Consider the following 10,876-nt stretch of genomic DNA (forward strand, 5'->3'; position numbering starts at 1 on the left):
GTTTGGGCTGGAGGGAGGTAGGCAGGAATCAGCCCACGGTTCAGGAACAGCAGTGGTGGGATGCTGTGGGAGATCAATGGAACCCCTGCAGCCTATTTCCCAGCCTGTGTCTCTGACACTTGCCCTGTGTTTTCAGATCCATCCCAAACAGGTGCTCCCCACATTGGTACACAAACAGCCCCTGTGTGTTGGCTTTCAGCCCAGAGATTCCCCAGTTCCCTGCATTGAGCCAATAGCTCGTGTGAGACCAAAGCATCTCCCAGGAAGGTCTCCAGCCTGGCTCTGATGCCATCGGGCAATGGAGAATCCCCCCCACCCTGGGTGGTTAGTCCCAGTGTTAAACACCCGCCCAACTAGAAATTGGCCCCACGGTTCTCACTGGGACTTGTCTGGCGTCAGCTGGGCCCAGGCTCCCCGAGGCTCTGCCTGTTCCCAGCATTAGAGGGGGGAGGGACGTGATGGGGAGGGTTTGTGGGAGGTGGGAGCTTTGGGTGAATAGCCCCAAGTCACTGGAGCCCTGGGCTGTGGGCTCAGCTCTGACGTAGCATTGTCAGCCCTAGAACTCAGAGCCTGTTGCTGTGGGAGGGACGACTGTACTGGGGGTGACTGGATGCCCCAAGCAGCAGAGTGGGACAGAGCCCAGCTCTCCAAATACATGGGGACTGGACCATGCCGCCTCCCTGGAGTCAGCAGAGTGTGTCCCCGAGGTGACGGCTGAGAGCTTCTCAGGAGATATCCAGCCACAGCCACCTTAAGGAGCAGTGAAGGCAGGTCAGAGCAGGGAGCGACTATGTATTGTCCCCTCCTGACCCCATCAGAAGTAGAAGCTGCTGGGCCATTTGCATCCCTCTTGGTTCCTCCTGTTACTTAATCTTTTATAGCTAACTCTCACAAAACACATAACTCATGGTAAGCCCTAATGGGTCACCGGTTCTCCTAACTTCAGCAAATTGCTCATTATCTCTTATCAACAAAACATTCCCACCCCTAATAAACTTATATGTCAGAAGCATCCTAATCCAAGGTCACTATCCACTTACTTTCTTCCAGTCTCATGGTACATTAACTCTCTGCCCCATCTTCCCATTCTGATTAGCCAAACTGGAAACATGAAGCAGTTTGGCCTTGCCTCTCAGGGTCCTAAAAATTATTCCGAGCTGTGTGATATTTGGTTTTCAGCTAGCAGTGTCTGGACACACAAAATGGCTGACTTCAGTAATGTTAAATTCTGGGGTTACTCCCCTGTAGCGGTGATCACCCCACTCCAGCCCTGTAAGGGTGAAAGCAGCCCTGGAGAGGGCTGTGGCTGGGGATGGCTGATTGGGGAAGCAGCCTCAGCTGGGGCCATGCCCCAATCAGGCCACAGCTGGCCCTATAAAGGGGCTGCTAGGCTGGAGCTAAGTTAGTCTCTCTTGAGATGGTGAGAAGGATGGGCCTGGCTGCTGGGAGCTGAGCAGGGTACCTAAAGTGGTGCAGGGCTGGGGAAAGGCCAGAGGAGCTGGGGAGCTCTGGCCTGGAAAATCCCTAGGCTGCAGGCCTTGTTAAAGAGGGGCAGCCCAAGGGTAGGCAGAGGCAGCAGGTCCGAACCCTCCTTGACAGTGATGAGTGGCAATTATGGTGCAGTCTGCTCCAGTGAGCGGGGGCTAGGTGGTGACTGGCAGTAGCCCAAGACTGAGGCAACATGGGGATAGGGGTTTGAGGGTTCCCTGGGGAGGGGAGACCCAGTAAGACTGTGGGGTACTGTAGGGGGCAGAACCCTTAGAGAAGGGGCACCGGGGTCTGGGAGGGACACTGGGGCCAGTGGCAAGGTGAGACACCGGCCTGCAGAGGGCGCTCATGAGGATGGCAAGCTGATGACCAGCAGGAGGCACCACAGCAGTGAGTCGTCGCCTTGCTACAACCCCTCCACCACCCCAATGATCCTGTCTCTTTTCCACTTGCTTCCCAGTGAGTATCCTGGAACCCTGTGCCAATTCGTAGCAGGTTGGGAGGAAACAGAACCAAGAGCAGCCCCTGGCCCACACAGTCAGCAAATCCTCTTTAGTGGCAGAGAGGATTGTGCTGTTGCAGGGAGTGGGGACTTTCTCAACCAGCACAGGGCCAGTGCTTGGTCTGCTGGGGCGAGCCAGGCTGCAGGGATGCCCCTGGGGATTCAGTGTGCACTGTACATATGAACAACATGCTGTGCAGAGGGGGCTCTGAGCCAGTCGCCTCTTCAGCCCGGCCCAGGGGGACGAGCTCGTTGGGGCCACAGGCTGCCCCCAGTGCTGGGGGTCTGCTAAGTGCTGCTGGCTTGCTGTCTGCCCACCACCCTGTCAGGGGGCTCTGAGGGACCCCTCCCTCCTGTGCATCTCAGTCCCTGAGGTTCCTTTGTCCCACCCTTTGCCTGTAATACCCAGTCCTGCATTGCCATGGCTTAGGGGACTGAGTCAGTGTTACTGCTTCCCTTCCTTCATGGAAAGGACACATCCCAGGGAAAGCTCCCATTGGAAAGTGTTCGACCCCCTTCACTGGGAGCTGGGTCTGACCAGTCCTTCCTACCCTGTGCAAATGTGACAACACAGCAATAAGTCCCAACTGACCGTGCCTTGGTGGGCAATTGGTGCCCATGCATTGCCTGTATTGTGAGGCCCAAGGCTGAGATATTTATGTGGGGGATATTCTTATCTCTGGGTGTGTGAGGTTCAAAGTATAAATAGAGAAAATCTCTTGTTTAAAAGTCCCCTAAGTGTCTACGGTGTTTGGAAGCCCTGAGCAGTGTCACATCCCAGAGAGAGATTTAGCCTCCCGAGAAGCGCTGTCATCACCACCTGCCGTGCTTTATTCCACTCAGAGTCTAGGTTGCTAATTTTACATTTTTATATAAAAAATTAAGCCAGTGGATCATTAAATCCTTCATCTGGTTGGAAAACGGGCTTTCTTCCTGTGGAACATTTAAATAAAAATGAATTTGTTTTAGTTTTTCTCAAAAAATTCTGTTGGCAATTTCAACTTTTCAGTGAAATATTAAAAATACCAAATATGTCAGCTGAAAAAAGAAAATATTTTGATTCAAGTCGGTGCAAAAGTGCCTCATGGGAGCTGTAGTTCAGGTGCCTCCTGCTCCTGGTCTCCTCTTTGAGCCGGGCTCTCTGGCTCTCCCATGATGCACCACTTTCTGATAGGCAGTACATCATGAGAGCCCTGGCTGCCGTTCATCATGGGAGATGAAGTCCAGCCACACAGCCCAGCCTGTAGAGGAAAATATCAGCATGAGGAGACTGAACTACAAGTCCAACTGTCCAATCAGACCCTGCCCCCCCACGGACACACAGACATGCATCCTGGCAAGAGGAAAACATCCTTCCTGAACTCCACACCACAGCGATAGGGGAGAATCCCCCACAGCCTGAAAACCAGCCTCTGCAGTCAAACAACCAAGGCAGAGTTGGGTACCATGTTAGTGGCAGGGAAAGCTGCTAACACAAAGCTTCTGTCCTGCAATTGCTTCCTTATGGTAATTATTTGTCCACACTCCAGCTGATATTGGCAATGAACAATAACCCTGGATTTTTATTCCTCCTCCCCTTATGATACATGGGAGGAGTTTGGGTCATGCAAATTTTACTTTTTATTATCACTTTTAATATGCACTTTTTTTATTGAGAGTTTAAAGCAGTGTCATAAAGGAAAGAGCTGTGTGCTGCTATCATGGAGGCATAGCTGGTTTCCACAGAGTTAAGGTTACAGTTAGCATCCCAACATCAGCCTGAATTTCATACCCCTCCCTCTCTTCAATCCACAGAATATGAATTTTTCATTGACATGTCTGGTCACTGGAGAGGTTTTGTCCTGAAAGCTTGGGGCCAAGAACGCAATGTGAATTCTGAAGCTGTCTATCAAAATTACACATTGACCCTTTTGATGCAAGCAGTCAGCCAATATTCAGGGTCTTCTGGTTTGTTCCATTGAGAGGAGAAAGTGATGACAGAGTCAGGTATGTTTGTTGATACAATCCCATTTATTTACATAAGATCTACAAAGTCCTGTGTCCCTGAACACAACAGTAACCAAACATCAGACGGCACTTTTCTTTTTGATCCCAGATTCAAGCCTCTTTCCAGCCAGTACTCTGTCCAAAAGCGCTCTCTCTCTCTCTCTGTCTCCCTCTCTCAGCTTTTTCTCAGGTTCCTGTTACAAGTGTTCCTCTGGCTGTGTCTGTCTGTCTTGTTGCTTTCTCTGGGTTTGCTTCTGTCATAACTATAAAGGGAAGGGTAACAGCTCTCCTGTGTACAGTGCCATAAAATCCCTCCTGGCCAGAGACTCCAAAATCCTTTTACCTGTAAAGGGTTAAGAAGCTCGGGTAACCTGGCTGACATCTGACCCAAAGGACCAATAAGGAGACAAGATACTTTCAAATCTTGGGGGGGGGGGGGAAGGCTTTTGTTTGTGCTCTTTGTTTTGGGGGTTGTTCGCTCTTGGGACTGAGAGGGACCAGACATCAATCCAGGTTCTCCACATCTTTCTAAACAAGTCTCTCATATTTCAAACTTGTAAGTAAACAGCCAGGCAAGGCGTGTTAGTTTTACTTTGTTTTCTCAACTTGTAAATGTACCTTTTACTAGAGTGTTTATCTCTGTTTGCTGTGCTTTGAACCTGAGGCTAGAGGGGGGTCCTCTGAGCTCTTTAAGTTTGATTACCCTGTAAAGTTATTTTCCATCCTGATTTTACAGAGATGATTTTTACCTTTTTCTTTAATTAAAAGCCTTCTTTTTAAGAACCTGATTGATTTTTCCTTGTTTTTAGATCCAAGGGGGGTTGGATCTGTATTCACCAGGAGTTGGTGGGAGAAAGGAGGGGGGATGGTTAATTTCTCCTTGTTTTAAGATCCAAGGGGTTTGGATCTGTATTCACCAGGGAATTGGTGAAGGTCTCTCAAGGCTACCCAGGGAAGGGAATTAGCTTTGGGATGGTGGCAGCGGACCAGATCTAAGTTGGTAGTTAAGCTTAAGATCCAAGGGGATTGATCTGGACTCACCAGGAATTGGTGGGGGGAAAGGGAAGGGGGGGGGGAATGATTAATTCCTCCTTGTTTTAAGATCCAAGGGGTTTTGGATCAGTGTTCAGCAGGGAGTTGGTGTAAGAGTCTCTCAAGTCTACCCAGGGAAGGGAGTTAGCCCATTGGGAGTGGTGGCAGCGGACCAGATCTAAGCTGATAGTTAAGCTTAGAAGTTTTCATGCAGGCCCCCACATTTGTACTCTAAAGTTCAAAGTGGGGAAGCAGCCTTGACAGCTTCTGAGGTGTTTCTGCTGCTTGTGTCACACAGACAGACACAAAGCTGCAATTAAATCAATCCCTGCCCCTGTATTTGTTAGCAGACCCTGAGGAACCCCCTTGGACTACATGGCCTTGCCAGGCCCAGCCTTCCCTGTCGTCTTGTCCTTGGGTGGTGGTTTTCCATTGCTTCTGCTGGAATTAAACAAAGGGGCATTTAATGCTTCACTTATTTAGCCTGAATGGCAGGTGATTATCACAGCCACCAACTTGAGCAACGTGCCGCGATTGCCCATAGATCAAAGAAACCCTGGTTAGGAGTCACCCAATCTGGAGCATAACAATATTATAATAAGTGCAAATAACCATTATAAATATCGCCATTAATAACATCAGTGATTAAAATATGAAATTAGACAGGAAAAAATTACACTGCCTGTAGCACAGAAGAATCCTTATATTAGATAATAACGCCCCATTGCACGGAGAACCTGGCTCTACCTCGATGAGGCTGGCATGGAGAGAAGGAGAAGGGCTCTTCTGCCCAACAGGCAGGTGTCAAGGCAAAGCCCAGATGTCCTAACTGTGAGGGGAGAAAAGGGCCAGACCAAGGTTGAGAGGGAGAAATCTCAGCTGCCTGTCTCAGAGGGGTTGATGTAGGAAGTGAGCTGTTGGTGTTTCCCAGCCTAGATGCCAATTAGAACTGCTCCTGATGTACGTGCAGCAGTGCTATTAGATGGGCATTTTCTGGCTTAATTTCTCTGGCTTTAGGCTGGCTTAGCAGAAAAGAAACATTACTGTGGTTTATCTGAAAGCATCCACGGTCCCAGAGAGAAGAGACACCGACATACGCGACCATCACTCTGCAGCGGGACAGATGTCATTAATGCACTTTTTGTTGAAATGCAGGACTTGTCAGTGTGCAGCCGCATCACAGAACTTCCCAAAATCAGAGGCATCTGTAGGGGCTGTGCAGCTAGGCAGTGGGGGACCTTCTCTGGGGCCACAGCTGGACAATGCACAGCGCCCAAAGTGCTGTTGGACACCGTAATATTCTCAGGGAACATGCAGCCTCTTCTTCCCTTTGAAAAAAAAAGTTTCTTCTGAATAAAATTGGTGAAAATGCCCAAACACTGCATTCCTTCCCCCTTACTCTTTATATTGACAACTCGGCTCCCAAGTCCTCTGAGCTGTTTAGAGACAATACCGCCAGCCCAACATGTACAAAAAACATGAGGAAGGTCCCCCAAAATCCCAAGACTGCCTTAAAATGTATGAGTTTTTTTATTATACATTTTGCATCCTTTTATTTTTCTTCATGTGTTTGATTCTTTAGGGGTTCCATTTTCCAGCTTTTCTTCACAGGCAAGGGGGCTAGAAACTTAATTTTTCAAACAAAAGTCAAAATTCTCACATAATCCCAACACTCCAGAAGCTGAGGTTCAAAGGAAAACAGCAGATATCTTGTGACTCGCTGTAAAATCATGAAAACTGACAACAGTATCAGGGTCACCTCTGAACTTGCAGTTTCTGTCACCCACGTCTCTTAAATGCCATGTTGGTTTATAGGGAAGTTGCAAACTTTGGCTTTGTGAAACTGGGTTTGTTTCCCTCAGTCAAATACTGCAGCCACGTGGTAGCAAGAGAACATCATGAGAGCATTTAGCTCCCTGGAAAGCAGTTACTGCATGAAGCAGTTACATTACTTTGGTGCATGTGATCCACAGACCTCTGGAGCCAACTAGCAGAGGTTCCAGGAGTACACAAGGGTTACAAGGCTCTCCAAGGTCTGGGATTTACATTTCAGTTCATCAAAGTGCATCATGTGAGGTTTCCAGTGAAAGCCTGGGTCACACTTGGCCTCATCATTTTTGTCTTGTAGGCAGCATTAATGAGTGACTGGAAACAATAGGTAAGATGGAGTTTTCCAGTGGGATTGGTGCAAAGCCCCGTCTAGTGGGTGGGAAGGTGCCTTCCCCTGGACAAGGTTGCAGGGGTCAGAGATGAAATATTTCCGGGGGTTTCTTGTTATCTCTGCTCCCCTATTCTAAGAATTGCACGTTGTCTATATACCCGATAGTGGAGCCCTTGCGCTACCATCAACGTTCCCAAGTGTGAAACGCAGCCAAGTGCATATTGCTGAAGGCCCTGGCACTGTGTAGATGTGAGACATCCAAGGGGGCACGTTTCCTTCCAGTGGTGAGAAACGTCCCGGCACCACATGCAGATTAGCCCCAGTCGCTGTTCTTTGTCCAGTCATCCTGTGACTCACCTGATGGGAGTCTCACACTAATAGGAAAATAAAAACTAGGGAAAGTAACAACAGCAACCCAAATAATTAATAGAAGACAGGACCTTTCTCCCAGACACTGTGCATTGTTCTGATTTAACATTTCTATTGTGGTAGCACCTAGACATCGACCAGGTGGGGGCCCTGTTGTGCCGGGCGCTGAACAGACAGAGAGCAAATGACAGCCCCTGCCCCAAAGAGCTCGTGTAAGTTTTGGGTGGGCTAGAGTTTGCTTTACCTCCCCTCTCCTCGTGCTTTAACACAATTTTTATAGACGAGCACACGGAGAGCAAGAATTTAGTTATCTGAGGAGTTTCAGCAAGGATTGCAGAGGGTTATCTTTGTACAATTAAATTTAAAAAGAATAAAAGGAATGAACTTTTTTTAAGAATTAACTTTATAACATTTTATAATGATAAAAAGAATAGTTTGTTTTACTAAGTAACAAGGTTATTTTATAATTTAAGTATATTATTTTAGTTGGGTATAAGTATAAATAAAAGAAAAATTAAATTTAAACAGGTCAGTTTTCAAAAACAGTGAGACGTAATTAAGAGTTCTAAAAGCTCTGATTGAGTTCACCTGAATTTTAGTTCGTCTGTGTTTATCAACTATATGTAGCTTACTGAGGGAAAATATGTTTTTCTGTTCCTTGCAGAATTTTTTAACTGGAATTCATGGAGACTTTTTCTCCTCCTCTACTTGACTGTGTAATTACTTAGTTAATTGACAAACTAATTAGTATTAATTACATAAATGAAAAATCTTGTTACAAAAAATACAAAAACTTTGAATAGCAAAATATAGATGACTTTTTCTTTATTATTATATTTCAAAAGATGACAGATGGTGAACCAAGAAGGTTAACATAATTCGACTAAAATTAAATGATATTTATGATATCACTAAACTGCTGCAAAGTCATTCAGAGCTGCAGGAAAACAACTTGCTTTTTGCTCCTGTGGCTGAGCTTCTCCCAGCCCATACAGGCCACATGTTTTTTTTCGTAAAGCAGTTGCCCTGACTACTTGCTTTCAATGGAGTTTATGAGTCCAGCTACAGGGAGCCTATGGAGCATGCCCAAAACTACTACACCCAATTTCAAAATCTTCTGGGTGTGCAATGCAAATTGTGTATCTGCCTAGCAACAATGCCCCAGACACAACTTATTCCTTTCCCCCCTTCTCTCTAGATATCCTACAGAAATATCTCACTATTAGGCATGTCAGGCTCACAGTCTGACAGCTGAATCGCAAGGCTCCACTGGACAGTCGAATACCCAGCTAGGGTACGGAATAGCGAAGCAGGAACAGAGACCTCATTCCTTGGCCCCTTGTCCAGCACCTGTCGACTGAGCCCCAACTGCATTTTGCCATTATTATATATGTAACAGGACCCACCAGAGAATCCAGCTGAGGTCAGGGCCCCTTTGCGCTGGGGCTGGTCTGCAGGGGAAAATTGACTAGCAGAACTATACTGGTCTTACTAATCCTCCACAGCTATCCAGGGATAAGTCCCTGTGGGGACACTCTTATTTCACTGTATGAGGGGCTTTGTCCAGTTTAGCTTATGTCACTTTGAAAATGATGTAAACTTAACCCTGCTCAATGCTCCCTGATTCTGGAATTAGTGGTCCCATAGGGAGTTATCCTGGGATGACTGTAGTGGTTTAGGTTTCAGAGTGGTAGCCGTGTTAGTCTGTATCAGCAAAAACAACAAGGAGTCCTTGTGGTACCTTAGAGACTAACAAATTTATTTGGGCATAAGCTTTCGTGGGCTAAAACCCACTTCATCAGATGCATGGAGTGGAAAATACAGTAGGCAGAATATATATATACAAAGTAAATGAAAAGATGGGAGTTGCCTTACCAAGTGGGGGGGGGGGGGCAGTTCTAACGAGACAATTCAATTAAAGTGGAACTGAGCTATTATCAACAGGAGGAAAATCACTTTTGTAGTGGTAATCAGGGTGGCCCATTTCAAACAGTTGACAAGAAGGTGTGAGTAACAGTAGGTGGAAATTAGCATGGGGAAATTATTTTTTAGTTTTTGTAGCGGGTCAGACAGCCCCTGCTCGGAAGAGTTCCCAATCTAAGGGGGGGATTTCAAATGCACCTGAGGGATTTAGGAGCACAGGGAAGTGGGTGCAGAGAACAATCACACACAGCTGCTCATAAATCCCTTTAGGGACTTTGAAAATTCTCCCTTTAGACAAGGCAGAATTAGTGTCCCCATTTCACAGATGGGGAACTGATGCACAGTCAGATGAAGTGACAGGCCCAAGGACTCTGGAGCAGAGCTGGGATTTGAACCCCAATCTCCCAGAAGTGTCACTCTGGTGGTTTAACCTTAAGCCCAGCCTTAACCCCTACGTTTGCAGTCTCTCTGAATAATGGATTATTTGTACCGAAGGAAGGAGCTGGGCTGGGCTGGGCTGTCTGGCTGGGGCAGTTCATGGCAGAGCTAAGATCTGTCAGAGCTCGGTGTGGCCCTGGCCTGTCTGGGAGTGAGCAGGCTGCAGGGCAGAGTGACTGACAGCGTCCCTGGCAAGGGAAGGGAGGAGGGACTGAAGGAGGCTGCAGCAGTTACCTGGGCAAAGACAGTTACCGCAGGGACCTATTGTGCAGCACTGACCAATGGTGTCTCCCCAACACCCGCTCAGAGCTGGGCATTGGTATCTCTCCAGGCAACATCCCTGCCTCCACTGCTCACAGCTGCTAAATGGGGTTCTCCCACTCTTAGCCCCTTCCCCCCCATGACGCTGTTGCTCCCCTCACGAGTCTCCTCCAGCCCTGCAGGCTCAGGCAGGTCCCATTTCTCCAGCATGAAGGTGATGATGGGTGCAGACACCAGGAGGAGCAGGACCAGGACACAGCGGGTGGCCCAGATGGCAGGGGACATGGTTGGCCCTGAAACATGGAAAATGACATGGTGACAGCCATCTGCAAAGCAGCGTGTGGGACTGCAGTGCCAGCACTAGACACAGAGCAGCTGCTGTGTATCAGGGACCCCGTGCGAGCTCCTGTAGGCCTCAATCTAAGGGGGGATCACGCTGCAGGGGGGCACATTCCCCCGACGGGAGGCGTGAGTGATGGAGGCTGTTAGGGCCCAGCACAGCCCTGAGGGGTCAGAGGAGCAAGGAATGGCCCAGGTTTGCTCAGACTGCTCTGGGACTCAGTGCAAAGGTCTCACAAGAGCCAGCGACAGACGCAGCAGCCCAGACCCTATCACCCCTCTCCAGTAGGGTTACCATACGTCCGGATTTTCCCGGACATGTCCGGCTTTTGGGGATTCAAATCCCCGTCCGGGGGGAAATCCCCAAAAGCCGAACA

Source organism: Terrapene carolina, unplaced genomic scaffold, assembly GCF_002925995.2.
Source record: "Terrapene carolina triunguis isolate 2854851 unplaced genomic scaffold, T_m_triunguis-2.0 Scaffold30371, whole genome shotgun sequence".
NCBI classification, from domain to species: Eukaryota; Metazoa; Chordata; order Testudines; family Emydidae; genus Terrapene; species Terrapene triunguis.